The 15276-nt window shown below is 42.7% G+C and overlaps 60 pseudogenes; all 60 read right to left on the bottom strand.

Annotated features, from left to right (window-relative positions):
- Nucleotides 1-88: 88 nt before the first annotated feature.
- LOC146725857 (5S ribosomal RNA) lies at nucleotides 89-208 on the bottom strand (annotated as a pseudogene).
- A 96-nt stretch (nucleotides 209-304) lies between these two features.
- LOC146725856 (5S ribosomal RNA) lies at nucleotides 305-424 on the bottom strand (annotated as a pseudogene).
- A 96-nt stretch (nucleotides 425-520) lies between these two features.
- LOC146725855 (5S ribosomal RNA) lies at nucleotides 521-640 on the bottom strand (annotated as a pseudogene).
- A 96-nt stretch (nucleotides 641-736) lies between these two features.
- On the bottom strand, nucleotides 737-856 carry LOC146725854 (5S ribosomal RNA; annotated as a pseudogene).
- Nucleotides 857-952: 96 nt separating this feature from the next.
- Nucleotides 953-1072, bottom strand: LOC146725853 (5S ribosomal RNA; annotated as a pseudogene).
- Nucleotides 1073-1140: 68 nt separating this feature from the next.
- On the bottom strand, nucleotides 1141-1260 carry LOC146725852 (5S ribosomal RNA; annotated as a pseudogene).
- Nucleotides 1261-1356: 96 nt separating this feature from the next.
- On the bottom strand, nucleotides 1357-1476 carry LOC146725851 (5S ribosomal RNA; annotated as a pseudogene).
- Nucleotides 1477-1999: 523 nt separating this feature from the next.
- On the bottom strand, nucleotides 2000-2119 carry LOC146725850 (5S ribosomal RNA; annotated as a pseudogene).
- Nucleotides 2120-2215: 96 nt separating this feature from the next.
- On the bottom strand, nucleotides 2216-2335 carry LOC146725849 (5S ribosomal RNA; annotated as a pseudogene).
- A 312-nt stretch (nucleotides 2336-2647) lies between these two features.
- On the bottom strand, nucleotides 2648-2767 carry LOC146725848 (5S ribosomal RNA; annotated as a pseudogene).
- Nucleotides 2768-2862: 95 nt separating this feature from the next.
- LOC146725847 (5S ribosomal RNA) lies at nucleotides 2863-2982 on the bottom strand (annotated as a pseudogene).
- Nucleotides 2983-3213: 231 nt separating this feature from the next.
- LOC146725846 (5S ribosomal RNA) lies at nucleotides 3214-3333 on the bottom strand (annotated as a pseudogene).
- A 96-nt stretch (nucleotides 3334-3429) lies between these two features.
- On the bottom strand, nucleotides 3430-3549 carry LOC146725845 (5S ribosomal RNA; annotated as a pseudogene).
- Nucleotides 3550-3645: 96 nt separating this feature from the next.
- On the bottom strand, nucleotides 3646-3765 carry LOC146725844 (5S ribosomal RNA; annotated as a pseudogene).
- A 96-nt stretch (nucleotides 3766-3861) lies between these two features.
- LOC146725843 (5S ribosomal RNA) lies at nucleotides 3862-3981 on the bottom strand (annotated as a pseudogene).
- Nucleotides 3982-4076: 95 nt separating this feature from the next.
- On the bottom strand, nucleotides 4077-4196 carry LOC146725842 (5S ribosomal RNA; annotated as a pseudogene).
- A 231-nt stretch (nucleotides 4197-4427) lies between these two features.
- On the bottom strand, nucleotides 4428-4547 carry LOC146725841 (5S ribosomal RNA; annotated as a pseudogene).
- A 96-nt stretch (nucleotides 4548-4643) lies between these two features.
- Nucleotides 4644-4763, bottom strand: LOC146725840 (5S ribosomal RNA; annotated as a pseudogene).
- A 96-nt stretch (nucleotides 4764-4859) lies between these two features.
- LOC146725839 (5S ribosomal RNA) lies at nucleotides 4860-4979 on the bottom strand (annotated as a pseudogene).
- A 96-nt stretch (nucleotides 4980-5075) lies between these two features.
- LOC146725838 (5S ribosomal RNA) lies at nucleotides 5076-5195 on the bottom strand (annotated as a pseudogene).
- Nucleotides 5196-5256: 61 nt separating this feature from the next.
- On the bottom strand, nucleotides 5257-5376 carry LOC146725837 (5S ribosomal RNA; annotated as a pseudogene).
- Nucleotides 5377-5472: 96 nt separating this feature from the next.
- Nucleotides 5473-5592, bottom strand: LOC146725836 (5S ribosomal RNA; annotated as a pseudogene).
- Nucleotides 5593-5688: 96 nt separating this feature from the next.
- LOC146725835 (5S ribosomal RNA) lies at nucleotides 5689-5808 on the bottom strand (annotated as a pseudogene).
- Nucleotides 5809-6250: 442 nt separating this feature from the next.
- On the bottom strand, nucleotides 6251-6370 carry LOC146725834 (5S ribosomal RNA; annotated as a pseudogene).
- Nucleotides 6371-6466: 96 nt separating this feature from the next.
- LOC146725833 (5S ribosomal RNA) lies at nucleotides 6467-6586 on the bottom strand (annotated as a pseudogene).
- Nucleotides 6587-6682: 96 nt separating this feature from the next.
- LOC146725832 (5S ribosomal RNA) lies at nucleotides 6683-6802 on the bottom strand (annotated as a pseudogene).
- Nucleotides 6803-6898: 96 nt separating this feature from the next.
- LOC146725831 (5S ribosomal RNA) lies at nucleotides 6899-7018 on the bottom strand (annotated as a pseudogene).
- A 231-nt stretch (nucleotides 7019-7249) lies between these two features.
- Nucleotides 7250-7369, bottom strand: LOC146725830 (5S ribosomal RNA; annotated as a pseudogene).
- Nucleotides 7370-7465: 96 nt separating this feature from the next.
- LOC146725829 (5S ribosomal RNA) lies at nucleotides 7466-7585 on the bottom strand (annotated as a pseudogene).
- A 96-nt stretch (nucleotides 7586-7681) lies between these two features.
- LOC146725828 (5S ribosomal RNA) lies at nucleotides 7682-7801 on the bottom strand (annotated as a pseudogene).
- Nucleotides 7802-7897: 96 nt separating this feature from the next.
- Nucleotides 7898-8017, bottom strand: LOC146725827 (5S ribosomal RNA; annotated as a pseudogene).
- A 97-nt stretch (nucleotides 8018-8114) lies between these two features.
- On the bottom strand, nucleotides 8115-8234 carry LOC146725826 (5S ribosomal RNA; annotated as a pseudogene).
- Nucleotides 8235-8330: 96 nt separating this feature from the next.
- On the bottom strand, nucleotides 8331-8450 carry LOC146725825 (5S ribosomal RNA; annotated as a pseudogene).
- A 61-nt stretch (nucleotides 8451-8511) lies between these two features.
- Nucleotides 8512-8631, bottom strand: LOC146725824 (5S ribosomal RNA; annotated as a pseudogene).
- Nucleotides 8632-8862: 231 nt separating this feature from the next.
- Nucleotides 8863-8982, bottom strand: LOC146725823 (5S ribosomal RNA; annotated as a pseudogene).
- A 96-nt stretch (nucleotides 8983-9078) lies between these two features.
- LOC146725822 (5S ribosomal RNA) lies at nucleotides 9079-9198 on the bottom strand (annotated as a pseudogene).
- A 311-nt stretch (nucleotides 9199-9509) lies between these two features.
- Nucleotides 9510-9629, bottom strand: LOC146725821 (5S ribosomal RNA; annotated as a pseudogene).
- A 96-nt stretch (nucleotides 9630-9725) lies between these two features.
- LOC146725820 (5S ribosomal RNA) lies at nucleotides 9726-9845 on the bottom strand (annotated as a pseudogene).
- A 96-nt stretch (nucleotides 9846-9941) lies between these two features.
- Nucleotides 9942-10061, bottom strand: LOC146725819 (5S ribosomal RNA; annotated as a pseudogene).
- Nucleotides 10062-10157: 96 nt separating this feature from the next.
- LOC146725818 (5S ribosomal RNA) lies at nucleotides 10158-10277 on the bottom strand (annotated as a pseudogene).
- Nucleotides 10278-10587: 310 nt separating this feature from the next.
- LOC146725817 (5S ribosomal RNA) lies at nucleotides 10588-10707 on the bottom strand (annotated as a pseudogene).
- A 96-nt stretch (nucleotides 10708-10803) lies between these two features.
- Nucleotides 10804-10923, bottom strand: LOC146725816 (5S ribosomal RNA; annotated as a pseudogene).
- Nucleotides 10924-11019: 96 nt separating this feature from the next.
- Nucleotides 11020-11139, bottom strand: LOC146725815 (5S ribosomal RNA; annotated as a pseudogene).
- Nucleotides 11140-11236: 97 nt separating this feature from the next.
- Nucleotides 11237-11356, bottom strand: LOC146725814 (5S ribosomal RNA; annotated as a pseudogene).
- Nucleotides 11357-11452: 96 nt separating this feature from the next.
- Nucleotides 11453-11572, bottom strand: LOC146725813 (5S ribosomal RNA; annotated as a pseudogene).
- Nucleotides 11573-11669: 97 nt separating this feature from the next.
- Nucleotides 11670-11789, bottom strand: LOC146725812 (5S ribosomal RNA; annotated as a pseudogene).
- A 96-nt stretch (nucleotides 11790-11885) lies between these two features.
- LOC146725811 (5S ribosomal RNA) lies at nucleotides 11886-12005 on the bottom strand (annotated as a pseudogene).
- Nucleotides 12006-12099: 94 nt separating this feature from the next.
- LOC146725810 (5S ribosomal RNA) lies at nucleotides 12100-12219 on the bottom strand (annotated as a pseudogene).
- A 97-nt stretch (nucleotides 12220-12316) lies between these two features.
- On the bottom strand, nucleotides 12317-12436 carry LOC146725809 (5S ribosomal RNA; annotated as a pseudogene).
- Nucleotides 12437-12532: 96 nt separating this feature from the next.
- On the bottom strand, nucleotides 12533-12652 carry LOC146725808 (5S ribosomal RNA; annotated as a pseudogene).
- Nucleotides 12653-12748: 96 nt separating this feature from the next.
- On the bottom strand, nucleotides 12749-12868 carry LOC146725807 (5S ribosomal RNA; annotated as a pseudogene).
- Nucleotides 12869-13179: 311 nt separating this feature from the next.
- LOC146725806 (5S ribosomal RNA) lies at nucleotides 13180-13299 on the bottom strand (annotated as a pseudogene).
- Nucleotides 13300-13395: 96 nt separating this feature from the next.
- Nucleotides 13396-13515, bottom strand: LOC146725805 (5S ribosomal RNA; annotated as a pseudogene).
- Nucleotides 13516-13611: 96 nt separating this feature from the next.
- On the bottom strand, nucleotides 13612-13731 carry LOC146725804 (5S ribosomal RNA; annotated as a pseudogene).
- Nucleotides 13732-13827: 96 nt separating this feature from the next.
- LOC146725803 (5S ribosomal RNA) lies at nucleotides 13828-13947 on the bottom strand (annotated as a pseudogene).
- A 95-nt stretch (nucleotides 13948-14042) lies between these two features.
- Nucleotides 14043-14162, bottom strand: LOC146725802 (5S ribosomal RNA; annotated as a pseudogene).
- A 96-nt stretch (nucleotides 14163-14258) lies between these two features.
- Nucleotides 14259-14378, bottom strand: LOC146725801 (5S ribosomal RNA; annotated as a pseudogene).
- A 96-nt stretch (nucleotides 14379-14474) lies between these two features.
- Nucleotides 14475-14594, bottom strand: LOC146725800 (5S ribosomal RNA; annotated as a pseudogene).
- A 310-nt stretch (nucleotides 14595-14904) lies between these two features.
- LOC146725799 (5S ribosomal RNA) lies at nucleotides 14905-15024 on the bottom strand (annotated as a pseudogene).
- A 97-nt stretch (nucleotides 15025-15121) lies between these two features.
- LOC146725798 (5S ribosomal RNA) lies at nucleotides 15122-15241 on the bottom strand (annotated as a pseudogene).
- Nucleotides 15242-15276: the final 35 nt, after the last annotated feature.

Here is a 15276-nt window from a genome sequence, read left to right as displayed (position 1 = left end):
CGTTGCAATTGGATGTCATTTATTGCTTCGGCTAGGCAAAAAAACATTGGAAAATGTTAGTATGTAATGTGGAATAAAAATGTTGAAGAGCCTACTGCACGTGGTATTCGCAGCCGGTCTCCCATGCAAGTACTAACCACGCCCGATGCAGCTAAACTTCAGTGATCGGACCAGAACTGGTGTATTCTGCAATGGGTTTGCAGTAGGCTGAATATTCGTTGCAATTGGATGTCATTTATTGCTTCGGCTAGGCAAAAAAACATGGGAAAATGTTAGTATGTACGGTGGAATAAAAATGTTGATAAGCCTACTGCACATGGTATTCCCAGCCAGACTCCCATGCAAGTACTAACCATGCCCGATTCAGATTAACTTCAGTGATCGGACGAGAACTGGTGTATTGTGCAATGGTTTGGCAGTAGGCTGAATTTTCGTCGCAATTGGATGTCATTTAATGCTTCGGCTAGGCAAAAAAACATGGAAAAAAGTTACTATGTACGGTGGAATAAAAATGTTGATGAGCCTACTGCACGTGGTATTCCCAGCCGGTCTCCCATGCAAGTACTAACCACGCCCAATGCAGCTTAACTTCAGTGATCGGACGTGAACTGGTGTATTCTGCATTGGTTTAGCAGTAGGCTGAATATTCGTTACAATTGGATGTCATTTATTGCTTCGGCTAGGCAAAAAAACATGGGAAAATGTTAGTATGTAATGTGGAATAAAAATGTTGAAGAGACTACTGCACGTGGTATTCCCAGCCAGTCTCCCATGCAAGTACTAACCACGCCCAAAGCAGATTAACTTCAGTAATCAGACGAGAACTGGTGTATTCTGCTTTGGTTTGGCTGTAGGCTGAATATTCTTTGCAATTGGAGGTCATTTATTGCTTCAGCTAGGTAAAAAATTATGGGAAAATGTTAGTATGTAATGTGGAATAAAAATGTTGATGAGCCTACTGCACGTGGTATTCCCAGCCGGTCTCCCATGCAAGTACTAACCACGCCCTATGCAGCTTAACATCAGTGATCGGACGAGAACCGGTGTATTCTGCAATGGGTTGGCAGTAGGCTGAATATTCATTGCAATTGGATGTCATTTATTGCTTCGGCTATGGACGGTTTAATTAAAATGTTCATCAGCCTACTGCACGTGGTATTCGCAGCCGGTCTCCCATGCAAGTACTAACCACGCCCGATGCAGCTTAACTACAGTGATCGGACGAGAACTGGTGTATTCTGCAATGGTTTGGCAGTAGGCTGAATATTGGTCGGAATTGGATTTAATTTAATACTTCGGCTAGGCAAAAAATCCCAGGAAAAAGTTAGTATGTACGGTGGAATAAAAATGTTGATGGGCCTACAGCACGTGGTATTCCCAGCCGGTCTCCCATGCAAGTACTAAGCAGGCCCGACGCAGCTTAACTTCAGTGATCGGACGAGAACTGGTGTATTCTGCAATGGGTTGGCAGTAGGCTGAATATTCGTCGGAATTGGATGTCGTTTAATGCTTAGGCTATGCAAAAAAATCCCGCGAAAATGTTAGAATGTACGGTGGAATAAAAATGTTGATGAGCCTACTGCATGCGGTATTCTCAGCGGGTCTCCCATGCAAGTACTAACCACGTCTGGTGGGCTTAACTTCAATGATCGGACGAGAACAGGTGTATTCTGCAATGGTTTGTCAGTATTTTGAATATTCGTCGGAATTGGATGTAATATAATACTTCGGCTAGGCAAAAAATCCAGGGAAATAGTTAGTATGTAATGTGGAATAAAAATGATGATGATCCTAATGCACGTGGTATTCGCAGCCGGTCTACCTTGCAAGTACTAACCACGCCCGATGCAGCTTCAGTGATCGGACGTGAATTGGTGTATTCTGCATTGGTTTGGCAGTAGGCTGAATATTCGTTGCAATTGGATGTCATTTATTGCTTCGGCTAGGCAAAAAAACATGGGAAAATGTTAGTATGTAATGTGGAATAAAAATGTTGATGAGCCTACTGCACGAGGTATTCCCAGCCGGTCTCCCATGCATGTACTAACCACGCCCGATGCAGATTAACTTCAGTGATCGGACGAGAACTGGTGTATTCTGCATTGGTTTGGTTGTAGGCTGAATATTCTTTGCAATTGGAGGTCATTTATTGCTTCGGCTAGGTAAAAAATTATGGGAAAATGTTAGTATGTAATGTGGAATAAAAATGTTGATGAGCCTACTGCACGTGGTATTCCCAGCCTGTCTCCAATGCAAGTACTAACCACACCCGATGCAGCTTAACTTCAGTGATCGGACGAGAACTGGTGTATTCTGCAATGGGTTGTCAGTAGGCTGAATATTCGTTGCAATTGGATGTCATTTATTGCTTCGGCTAGGTAAAAAATTATGGGAAAATGTTAGTATGTAATGTGGAATAAAAATGTTGATGAGCCTACTGTACGTGGTATCCCCAGCCGGTATCCTATGCAAGTACAAACCATGCCCGATGCAGATTAACTTCAGTGATCGGACGAGATCTGGTGTATTCTGCAATGGTTTGGCAGTAGGCTGAATATTTGTCGGAATTGAATGTAATTTAATACTTCGGCTAGGCAACAAATCCCGGGAAAAAGTTTGTATGTACGGTGGAATAATAATGTTGATAAGCCTACTGCACATGGTATTCCCAGTCCGTCTCCCATGCAAGTACTAACCATGCCCGATGCAGATTAACTTCAGTGATCGGATGAGAACTGGTGTATTCTGCATTGGTTTGGCAGTAGGCTGAATATTCGTCGCAATTGGATGTCATTTAATGCTTCGGCTAGGCAAAAAAACATGGAAAAAAGTAGTATGTACGGTGGAATAAAAATGTTGATGAGCCTACTGCACATGGTATTCTCAGCCGGTCTCCCATGCAAGTACTAACCACGCCCGATGCAGCTTAACTTCAGTGATCAGACGAGAACCGGTGTATTCTGCAATGGGTTGGCAGTAGGCTGAATATTCGTCGGAATTGGACATCATTTATTGCTTCGGCTATGCAATAATAATGTTGATAAGCCTACTGCACGTGGGCTTAACTTCAATGATCGGACGAGAACAGGTGTATTCTGCAATGGTTTGTCAGTAGGTTGAATATTCGTCAGAATTGGATGTAATATAATACTTCGGCTAGGCAAAAAATCCAGGGAAAAAGTTAGTATGTAATGTGGAATAAAAATGTTGATGAGCCTACTGCACGAGGTATTCCCAGCCGGTCTCCCATGCAAGTCCTAACCACGCCCAATGGAGATTAACTTCAGTGATCGGACGAGAACTGGTGTATTCTGCATTGGTTTGGTTGTAGGCTGAATATTCTTTGCAATTGGAGGTCATTTATTGCTTCGGCTAGGTAAAAAATTATGGGAAAATGTTAGTATGTAATGTGGAATAAAAATGTTGATGAGCCTACTGCACGTGGTATTCCCAGCCTGTCTCCAATGCAAGTACTAACCACACCCGATGCAGCTTAACTTCAGTGATCGGACGAGAACTGGTGTATTCTGCAATGGGTTGTCAGTAGGCTGAATATTCGTTGCAATTGGATGTCATTTATTGCTTCGGCTAGGTAAAAAATTATGGGAAAATGTTAGTATGTAATGTCGAATAAAAATGTTGATGAGCCTACTGCACATGGTATTCCCAGTCCGTCTCCCATGCAAGTACTAACCATGCCCGATGCAGATTAACTTCAGTGATCGGATGAGAACTGGTGTATTCTGCATTGGTTTGGCAGTAGGCTGAATATTCGTCGCAAGTGGATGTCATTTAATGCTTCGGCTAGGCAAAAAAACATGGAAAAAAGTTAGTATGTACGGTGGAATAAAAATGTTGATGAGCCTACTGCACATGGTATTCTCAGCCGGTCTCCCATGCAAGTACTAACCACGCCCGATGCAGCTTAACTTCAGTGATCAGACGAGAACTGGTGTATTCTGCAATGGTTTGGCAGTAGGCTGAATATACGTCGGAATTGGATGTCATTTAATGCTACGGCTAGAAAAAAATCATAGGAAAATGTTAGTATGTAATGTGGAATAAAAATGTTGATGAGCCTACTGCACGTGGTATTCCCAGCCGGTCTCCCATGCAAGTACTAACCACGCCCGATGCAGCTTAACTTCAGTGATCAGACGAGAACTGGTGTATTCTGCAATGGGTTGGCAGTAGGCTGAATATTCGTCGGAATTGGACATCATTTATTGCTTCGGCTATGCAATAATAATGTTGATAAGCCTACTGCACGTGGGCTTAACTTCAATGATCGGACGAGAACAGGTGTATTCTGCAATGGTTTGTCAGTAGGTTGAATATTCGTCAGAATTGGATGTAATATAATACTTCGGCTAGGCAAAAAATCCAGGGAAAAAGTTAGTATGTAATGTGGAATAAAAATGTTGATGAGCCTACTGCACGAGGTATTCCCAGCCGGTCTCCCATGCAAGTCCTAACCACGCCCAATGCATATTAACTTCAGTGATCGGACGAGAACTGGTGTATTCTGCATTGGTTTGGTTGTAGGCTGAATATTCTTTGCAATTGGAGGTCATTTATTGCTTCGGCTAGGTAAAAAATTATGGGAAAATGTTAGTATGTAATGTGGAATAAAAATGTTGATGAGCCTACTGCACGTGGTATTCCCAGCCTGTCTCCAATGCAAGTACTAACCACACCCGATGCAGCTTAACTTCAGTGATCGGACGAGAACTGGTGTATTCTGCAATGGGTTGTCAGTAGGCTGAATATTCGTTGCAATTGGATGTCATTTATTGCTTCGGCTAGGTAAAAAATTATGGGAAAATGTTAGTATGTAATGTCGAATAAAAATGTTGATGAGCCTACTGCACATGGTATTCCCAGTCCGTCTCCCATGCAAGTACTAACCACGCCCGATGCAGATTAACTTCAGTGATCGGACGAGAACTGGTGTATTCTGCATTGGTTTGGCAGTAGGCTGAATATTCGTCGCAATTGGATGTCATTTAATGCTTCGGCTAGGCAAAAAAACATGGAAAAAAGTTAGTATGTACGGTGGAATAAAAATGTTGATGAGCCTACTGCACGTGGTATTCCCAGCCGGTCTCCCATGCAAGTACTAACCACGCCCGATGCAGCTTAACTTCAGTGATCAGACGAGAACTGGTGTATTCTGCAATGGGTTGGCAGTAGGCTGAATATTCGTCGGAATTGGACATCATTTATTGCTTCGGCTATGCAATAATAATGTTGATAAGCCTACTGCACGTGGTATTCCCAGCCAGTCTCCCATGCAAGTACTAACCATGCCCGATGCAGATTAACTTCAGTGATCGGACGAGAACTGGTGTACTCTGCATTGGTTTGGCAGTAGGCTGAATATTCGTCGCAATTGGATGTCATTTAATGCTTCTGCTAGGCAAAAAATCATGGAAAAAAGTTAGTATGTACGGTGGAATAAAAATGTTGATGAGCCTACTGCACATGGTATTCTCAGCCAATATCCCATGCAAGTACTAACCACGCCCGATGCATCTTAACTTCAGTGATCGGACGAGAACTAGTGTATTCTGCAATGGTTTGGCAGTAGGCTGAATATACGTCGGAATTGGATGTCATTTAATGCTACGGCTAGGCAAAAAATCATAGGAAAAAGTTTGTATGTAATGTGGAATAAAAATGTTGATGAGCCTACTACACGTGGTATTCCCAGCCGGTCTCCCATGCAAGTACTAACCACGCCTGATGCAGCGTAACTTCAGTGATCGGACGAGAACTGGTGTATTCTGCAATGGGTTGGCAGTAGGCTGAATATTCGTCGGAATTGGATGTAATATAATACTTCGGCTAGGCAAAAAATCCAGGGAAATAGTTAGTATGTAATGTGGAATAAAAATGTTGATGAGCCTAATGCACGTGGTATTCGCAGCCGGTCTCCCTTGCAAGTACTAACCACGCCCGATGCAGCTTCAGTGATCGGACGTGAACTGGTGTATTCTGCATTGGTTTGGCAGTAGGCAGAATATTCGTCGTAATTGGACATCATTTATTGCTTCGGCTATGCAATAATAATGTCGATAAGCCTACTGCAGGTGGGCTTAACTTCAATGATCGGACGAGAACAGGTGTATTCTGCAATGGTTTGTCAGTAGGTTGAATATTCGTCGGAATTGGATGTAATATAATACTTCGGCTAGGCAAAAAATCCAGGGAAAAAGTTAGTATGTAATGTGGAATGAAAGTGTTGATCAGCCTACTGCACGAGGTATTCCCAGCCGGTCTCCCATGCAAGTACTAACCACGCCCGATGCAGATTAACTTCAGTGATCGGACGAGAACTGGTGTATTCTGCATTGGTTTGGCTGTAGGCTGAATATTCTTTGCAATTGGAGGTCATTTATTGCTTCGGCTAGGTAAAAAATTATGGGAAAATGTTAGTATGTAATGTGGAATAAAAATGTTGATGAGCCTACTGCACGTGGTATTCCCAGCCTGTCTCCCATGCAAGTACTTACCACGCCTGATGTAGCTTAACTTCAGTGATCGGACGAGAACTGGTGTATTCTGCAATGGGTTGGCAGTAGGCTGAATATTCATTGCAATTGGATGTCATTTATTGCTTCGGCTAGGCAACAAATCCTGGGAAAAAGTTTGTATGTACGGTGGAATAATAATGTTGATAAGCCTACTGCACATGGTATTCCCAGCCGGTCTCCCATGCAAGTACTAACCACGCCCGATGCAGCTTAACTTCAGTGATCGGACGAGAACTGGTGTATTCTGTAATGGTTTGGCAGTAGGCTGAATATACGTCGGAATTGGATGTCATTTAATGCTACGGCTAGAAAAAAAATCATAGGAAAATGTTAGTATGTAATGTGGAATAAAAATGTTGATGAGCCTACTGCACGTGGTATTCCCAGCCGGTCTCCCATGCAAGTACTAACCACGCCCGATGCAGCTTAACTTCAGTGATCAGACGAGAACTGGTGTATTCTGCAATGGGTTGGCAGTAGGCTGAATATTCGTCGGAATTGGACATCATTTATTGCTTCGGCTATGCAATAATAATGTTGATAAGCCTACTGCAGGTGGGCTTAACTTCAATGATCGGACGAGAACAGGTGTATTCTGCAATGGTTTGTCAGTAGGTTGAATATTCGTCGGACTTGTATGTAATATAATACTTCGGCTAGGCAAAAAATCCAGGGAAAATGTTAGTATGTAATGTGGAATAAAAATGTTGATGAGCCTACTGCACGAGGTATTCCCAGCCGGTCTCCCATGCAAGTACTAACCACGCCCGATGCAAATTAACTTCAGTGATTGGACAAGAACTGGTGTATTCTGCATTGGTTTGGCTGTAGGCTGAATATTCTTTGCAATTGGAGGTCATTTATTGCTTCGGCTAGGTAAAAAATTATGGGAAAATGTTAGTATGTAATGTGGAATAAAAATGTTGATGAGCCTACTGCACATAGTATTCCCAGCCTGTCTCCCATGCAAGTACTAACCACGCCCGATGCAGCTTAACTTCAGTGATCGGACGAGAACTGGTGTATTCTGAAATGGGTTGGCAGTAGGCTGAATATTCGTTGCAATTTGATGTCATTTATTGCTTCAGCTAGGTAAAAAATTATGGGAAAATGTTAGTATGTAATGTGGAACAAAAATTTTGATGAGCCTACTGCACGTGGTATTCCCAGCCGGTCTCCTATGCAAGTACTAACCATGCCCGATGCAGATTAACTTCAGTGATCGGACGAGATCTGGTGTATTCTGCAATGGTTTGGCAGTAGGCTGAATATTTGACGGAATTGTATGTAATTTAATACTTGGGCTAGGCAACAAATCCCGGGAAAAAGTTTGTATGTACGGTGGAATAATAATGTTGATAAGCCTACTGCACGTGGTATTCCTAGCCGGTCTCCCATGCAAGTACTAACCATGCCCGATGCAGATTAACTTCAGTGATCGGATGAGAACTGGTGTATTCTGCATTGGTTTGGCAGTAGGCTGAATATTCCTCGCAATTGGATGTCATTTAATGCTTCGGCTAGGTAAAAAAACATGGAAAAAAAGTTAGTATGTATGGTGGAATAAAAATGTTGATGAGCCTACTACACATGGTATTCTCAGCCGGTCTCCCATGCAAGTACTAAACACGCCCGATGCAGCTTAATTTCAGTGATCAGACGAGAACTGGTGTATTCTGCAATGGTTTGACAGTAGGCTGAATATACTTCGGAATTGGATGTCATTTAATGCTACGGCTAGAAAAAAAATCATAGGAAAATGTTAGTATGTAATGTGGAATAAAAATGTTGATGAGCCTACTGCACGTGGTATTCCCAGCCGGTCTCCCATGCAAGTACTAACCACGCCCGATGCAGCTTAACTTCAGTGATCAGACGAGAACTGGTGTATTCTGCAATGGGTTGGCAGTAGGCTGAACATTCGTCGGAATTGGACATCATTTATTGCTTCGGCTATGCAATAATAATGTTGATAAGCCTACTGCACGTGGTATTCCCAGCCGGTCTCCCATGCAAGTACTAACCACGCCCGATGCAGCTTAACTTCAGGGATCAGACGAGAACTGGTGTATTCTGCAATGGGTTGGCAGTAGGCTGAATATTCGTCGGAGATGGACATCATTTATTGCTTCGGCTATGCAATAATAATGTTGATAAGCCTACTGCATGTGGGCTTAACTTCAATGATCGGACGAGAACAGGTGTATTCTGCAATGGTTTGGCAGTAGGCTGAATATACGTCGGAATTGGATGTCATTTAATGCTACGGCTAGAAAAAAAATCATAGGAAAATGTTAGTATGTAATGTGGAATAAAAATGTTGATGAGCCTACTGCACGTGGTATTCCCAGCCGGTCTCCCATGCAAGTACTAACCATGCCCGAGGCAGATTAACTTCAGTGATCGGACGAGAACTGGTGTACTCTGCATTGGTTTGGCAGGAGGCTGAATATTCGTCGCAATTGGATGTCATTTAATGCTTCGGCTAGGCAAAAAATCATGGAAAAAAGTTAGTATGTACGGTGGAATAAAAATGTTGATGAGCCTACTGCACATTGTATTCTCAACCGGTATCCCATGCAAGTACTAACCACGCCCAATGCATCTTAACTTCAGTGATCGGACGAGAACTGGTGTATTCTGCAATGGTTTGGCAGTAGGCTGAATATACGTCGGAATTGGATGTCATTTAATGCTACGGCTAGGCAAAAAATCATAGGAAAAAGTTAGTATGTACGGTGGAATAAAAATGTTGATGAGCCTACTGCATACGGTATTCTCAGCCGGTCTCCCATGCAAGTACTAACCACGTCTGGTGGGCTTAACTTCAATGATCAGACGAGAACTGGTGTATTCTGCAATGGTTTGGCAGTACGCTGAATATTCGTTGGAATTGAATGTAATTTAATACTTCGGCTAGGCAACAAATCCCTGGAAAAATTTTGTATGTACGGAGGAATAATAATGTTGATAAGCCGACTGCACGTGGTATTCCCAGACAGTCTCCCATACAAGTACTAACCATGCCCGATGCAGATTAACTTCAGTGATCTGACGAGAACTGGTGTATTCTGCAATGGTTTGTCAGTAGGTTGAATATTCGTCGGAATTGGATGTAATTTAATACTTCGGCTAGGCAAAAAATCCCGGGAAAAAGTTAGTATGTATGGTGGAATAAAAATGTTGATGAGCCTAATGCACGTGGTATTCCCCGCCGGTCTCCCATGCAAGTACTAACCACGCCCGATGCAGATTAACTTCAGTGATTGGACGAGAACTGGTGTATTCTTCATTGGTTTGGCTGTAGGCTGAATATTCTTTGCAATTGGAGGTCATTTATTGCTTCGGCTAGGTAAAAAATTATGGGAAAATGTTAGTATGTAATGTGGAATAAAAATGTTGATGAGCCTACTGCACATGGTATTCCCAGCCGGTCTCCCATGCAAGTACTAACCACGCCCGATGCAGCTTAACTTCAGTGATCGGACGAGAACTGGTGTATTCTGCAATGGGTTTGCAGTAGGCTGAATATTCGTTGCAATTGGATGTCATTTATTGCTTCGGCTAGGCAAAAAAACATGGGAAAATGTTAGTATGTACGGTGGAATAAAAATGTTGATAAGCCTACTGCACATGGTATTCCCAGCCAGACTCCCATGCAAGTACTAACCATGCCCAATGCAGATTAACTTCAGTGATCGGACGAGAACTGGTGTATTCTGCAATGGGTTTGCAGTAGGCTGAATATTCGTTGCAATTGGATGTCATTTATTGCTTCGGCTAGGCAAAAAATCCCGCGAAAAAGTTAGTATGTACGGTGGAATAAAAATGTTGATGAGCCTACTGTATAGGGTATTCTCAGCCGGTCTCCCATGCAAGTACTAACCACGTCTGGTGGGCTTAACTTCAATGATCAGACGAGAACAGGTGTATTCTGCAATGGTTTGGCAGTAGGCTGAATATTCGTTGGAATTGAATGTAATTTAATACTTTGGCTAGGCAACAAATCCCGGGAAAAATTTGCATGTACGGTGGAATAATAATGTTGATAAGCCTACTGCACGTGGTATTCGTAGCCGGTCTCCCATGCAAGTACTAACCATGCCCGATGCAGATTAACTTCAGTGATCGGACGAGCACTGTTGTATTCTGCATTGGTTTGGCAGTAGGCTGAATATTCATAGCAATTGGATGTCATTTAATGCTTCGGCTAGGAAAAAAAGCATGGAAAAAAGTTAGTATGTACGGTGGAATAAAAATGTTGATGAGCCTATTGCACATGGTATTCTCAGCCAGTCTCCCATGCAAGTACTAACCACGCCCAATTAAGCTTAACTTCAGTGATCAGACGAGAACTGGTGTATTCTGCAATGGTTTGGCAGTAGGCTGAATATACGTAGGAATTGGATGTCATTTAATGCTACGGCTAGGAAAAAAATCATAGGAAAAAGTTAGTATGTAATGTGGAATAAAAATGTTGATGAGCCTACTGCACGTGGTATTCCCAGCCGATCTCCCATGCAAGTACTAACCAAGCCCAATGCAGCTTAACTTCAGTGATCGGACGAGAACTGGTGTATACTGCAATGGTTTGGCAGTAGGCTGAATATTGGTCGGAATTGGATTTAATTTAATACTTCGGCTAGCCAAAAAAATCCCGGGAAAAAGTTAGTATGTACGGTGGAATAAAAATGATGATGAGCCTAATGCACGTGGTATTCCCAGCCGGTCTCCCTTGCAAGTACTAACCACGCCCGATGCAGCTTAACTTCAGTGATTGGACGTGAACTGGTGTATTCTTCACTGGTTTGGCAGTAGGCTGAATATTCGTTGCAATTGGATGTCATTTATTGCTTCGGCTAGGCAAAAAAACATAGGAAAATGTTAGTATGTAATGTGGAATACAAATGTTGATGAGCCTACTGCACGTGGTATTCGCAGCCAGTCTCCCATGCAAGTACTAACCACGCCCGATGCAGATTAACTTCAGTGATCGGACGGGAACTGGTGTATTCTGTATTGGTTTGGCTGTAGGCTGGATATTCTTTGCAATTGGAGGTCATTTATTGCTTCGGCTAGGTAAAAAAAATAAGGGAAAATGTTAGTATGTAATGTGGAATAAAAATGTTGATGAGCCTACTGCACGTGGTATTCCCAGCCGGTCTCCCATGCAAGTACTAACCACGGCTGATGCAGATTAACTTCAGTGATCGGACGAGAACTGGTGTATTCTTCATTGGTTTGGCTGTAGGCTGAATATTCTTTGCAATTGGAGGTCATTTATTGCTTCGGCTAGGTAAAAAATTATGGGAAAATGTTAGTATGTAATGTGGAATAAAAATGTTGATGAGCCTACTGCACTTGGTATTCCCAGCCGGTCTACCATGCAAGTACTAACCACGCCCGATGCAGTTTAACTTCAGTGATCGGACGAGAACTGGTGTATTCTGCAATGGTTTGGCAGTAGGCTGAATATTTGTCGGAATAGAATGTAATTTAATACTTTGGCTAGGCAACAAATCCCGGGAAAAATTTGCATGTACGGGGAATAATAATGTTGATAAGCCTACTGCACGTGGTATTCCTAGCCGGTCTCCCATGCAAGTACTAACCATGCCCGATGCAGATTAACTTCAGTGATCGGACGAGAACTGTTGTATTCTGCAATGGGTTGGCAGTAGGCTGAATATTCGTTGCAATTGGATGTCATTTATTGCTTCGGCTAGGTAAAAAAAATAAGGCAAAATGTTAGTATGTAATGTGGAATAAAAATGTTGATGAGCCTACTGCACGTGGTATTCCCAGCCGGTCTCCCATGCAAGTACTAACCACGCCCGATGCAGCTTAACTTCAGTGATCGGACGAGAACTGTTGTATTCTGCAATGGGTTGGCAGTAGGCTGAATATTCGTTGCAATTGGATGTCATTTATTGCTTCGGCTAGGCAAAAAAACATGGGAAAATGTTAGTATGTACAGTGGAATAAAAATGTTGATGAGCCTACTGCACGTGGTATTCCCAGCCGGTCTCCCATGCAAGTACTAACCATGCCCGAGGCAGATTAACTTCAGTGATCGGACGAGAACTGGTGTACTCTGCATTGGTTTGGCAGGAGGCTGAATATTCGTCGCAATTGGATGTCATTTAATGCTTCGGCTAAGCAAAAAATCATGGAAAAAAGTTAGTATGTACGGTGGAATAAAAATGTTGATGAGCCTACTGCACATTGTATTCTCAACCGGTATCCCATGCAAGTACTAACCACGCCCGATGCATCTTAACTTCAGTGATCGGACGAGAACTGGTGTATTCTGCAATGGTTTGGCAGTAGGCTGAATATACGTCGGAATTGGATGTCATTTAATGCTACGGCTAGGCAAAAAATCATAGGAAAAAGTTAGTATGTACGGTGGAATAAAAATGTTGATGAGCCTACTGCATACGGTATTCTCAGCCGGTCTCCCATGCAAGTACTAACCACGTCTGGTGGGCTTAACTTCAATGATCAGACGAGAACTGGTGTATTCTGCAATGGTTTGGCAGTACGCTGAATATTCGTTGGAATTGAATGTAATTTAATACTTCGGCTAGGCAACAAATCCCTGGAAAAATTTTGTATGTACGCAGGAATAATAATGTTGATAAGCCGACTGCACGTGGTATTCCCAGACAGTCTCCCATACAAGTACTAACCATGCCCGATGCAGATTAACTTCAGCGATCTGACGAGAACTGGTGTATTCTGCAATGGTTTGTCAGTAGGTTGAATATTCGTCGGAATTGGATGTAATTTAATACTTCGGCTAGGCAAAAAATCCCGGGAAAAAGTTAGTATGTATGGTGGAATAAAAATGTTGATGAGCCTAATGCACGTGGTATTCCCCGCCGGTCTCCCATGCAAGTACTAACCACGCCCGATGCAGATTAACTTCAGTGATTGGACGAGAACTGGTGTATTCTTCATTGGTTTGGCTGTAGGCTGAATATTCTTTGCAATTGGAGGTCATTTATTGCTTCGGCTAGGTAAAAAATTATGGGAAAATGTTAGTATGTAATGTGGAATAAAAATGTTGATGAGCCTACTGCACTTGGTATTCCCAGCCGGTCTCCCATGCAAGTACTAACCACGCCCGATGCAGCTTAACTTCAGTGATCGGACGAGAACTGGTGTATTCTGCAATGGGTTTGCAGTAGGCTGAATATTCGTTGCAATTGGATGTCATTTATTGCTTCGGCTAGGCAAAAAAACATGGTAAAATGTTAGTATGTACGGTGGAATAAAAATGTTGATAAGCCTACTGCACATGGTATTCCCAGCCAGACTCCCATGCAAGTACTAACCATGCCCGATGCAGATTAACTTCAGTGATCGGACGAGAACTGGTGTATTCTGCAATGGTTTGGCAGTAGGCTGAATATTTGTCGGAATAGAATGTAATTTAATACTTTGGCTAGGCAACAAATCCCGGGAAAAATTTACATGTACGGTGGAATAATAATGTTGATAAGCCTACTGCACGTGGTATTCCTAGCCGGTCTCCCATGCAAGTACTAACCATGCCCGATGCAGATTAACTTCAGTGATCGGACGAGAACTGGTGTATTCTGCATTGGTTTGGCAGTAGGCTGAATATTCGTCGCAATTGGATGTCATTTAATGCTTCGGCTAGGAAAAAAAGCATGGAAAAAAGTTAGTATGTACGGTGGAATAAAAATGTTGATGAGCCTACTGCACATGGTATTCTCAGCCAGTCTCCCATGCAAGTACTAACCACGCCCGATGCAGCTTAACTTCAGTGATCGGACGAGAACTGGTGTATTCTGCAATGGTTTGGCAGTAGGCTGAAGATACGTTGGAATTGGATGTCATTTAATGCTACGGCTAGGAAAAAAATCATAGGAAAAAGTTAGTATGTAATGTGGAATAAAAATGTTTATGAGCCTACTGCACGTGGTATTCCCAGCCGATCTCCCATGCAAGTACTAACCACGCCCGATGCAGCTTAACTTCAGTGATCGGACGAGAACTGGTGTATTCTGCAATGGGTTGGCAGTAGGCTGAATATTCCTCGGAATTGGATGTCGTTTAATGCTTCGGCTATGCAAAAAATCCCGCGAAACAGTTAGTATGTACGGTGGAATAAAAATGTTGATGAGCCTACTGCATACGGTATTCTCAGCCGGTCTCCCATGCAAGTACTAACCACGTCTGGTGGGCTTAACTTTAATGATCAGACGAGAACAGGTGTATTCTGCAATGGTTTGGCAGTAGGCTGAATATTCGTTGGAATTGAATGTAATTTAATACTTTGGCTAGGCAACAAATCCCGGGGAAAATTTGCATGTACGGTGGAATAATAATGTTGATAAGCCTACTGCACGTGGTATTCCTAGCCGGTCTCCCATGCAAGTACTAACCATGCCCGATGCAGATTAACTTCAGTGATCGGACGAGCACTGTTGTATTCTGCATTGGTTTGGCAGTAGGCTGAATATTCATCGCAATTGGATGTCATTTAATGCTTCGGCTAGGTAAAAAAAGCATGGAAAAAAGTTAGTATGTACGGTGGAATAAAAATGTTGATGAGCCTATTGCACATGGTATTCTCAGCCAGTCTCCCATGCAAGTACTAACCACGCCCGATGCAGCTTAACTTCAGTGATCGGACGAGAACTGGTGTATTCTGCAATGGTTTGGCAGTAGGCTGAATATACGTAGGAATTGGATGTCATTTAATGCT

This window comes from Saccoglossus kowalevskii, unplaced genomic scaffold (genome assembly GCF_978046115.1).
Source record: "Saccoglossus kowalevskii unplaced genomic scaffold, keSacKowa6.1 SCAFFOLD_119, whole genome shotgun sequence".
Lineage (NCBI taxonomy): Eukaryota > Metazoa > Hemichordata > Enteropneusta > Harrimaniidae > Saccoglossus > Saccoglossus kowalevskii.
The sequence above is the reverse complement of the archived record's forward strand: the minus strand, read 5'-3'. Positions and strand labels throughout refer to the sequence as shown.